This window comes from Octopus bimaculoides, chromosome 24, assembly GCF_001194135.2.
Source record: "Octopus bimaculoides isolate UCB-OBI-ISO-001 chromosome 24, ASM119413v2, whole genome shotgun sequence".
NCBI classification, from domain to species: domain Eukaryota; kingdom Metazoa; phylum Mollusca; class Cephalopoda; order Octopoda; family Octopodidae; genus Octopus; species Octopus bimaculoides.
The window spans coordinates 385,263-385,775 of NC_069004.1; positions in this window are offsets into that span (position 1 = coordinate 385,263).

The window sequence follows — 513 nt, forward strand, 5'->3', positions numbered from 1 at the left end:
GGGGGGGGGGTTACTTGACACGAAAACCCTGGCACCGAAGGGAGGGGAGGTGAAGAAAGGGCGAGCGCAGCCTAACGGGGAGCAGGGTCGATAAATGGACTTGAACTTGGTTTTTTTTGGTCCCTTTGTATGTTATTTTTTCATATTTGCCACCATGCGCCCCGTCTCAGCCCCATTCCCCTGCCCTCCCCCAACCGAAGGGGTTAGGTGTGCCTGCCAAATGAATGCTTTCCCTGAATTAGATGGGCGTACACACACACACACACCAATACACACACACGCACATACACGTACACATACACACAAACTCACACATACACACATACACCCATGCATTTATATACGTCACACATACATAGACACATATAGAAGTATGTCTATGTGTGTATATATGTATGTTGGTGGGGGTGGGGGGTTATATACAAAAAGAAACTCAATTCGAACAGGTTAATTGTGAATATTGGAATGCTACAGCCAAGGCGGGGCAGCAAGGTGAGTTGTTTGTGGAGGTCA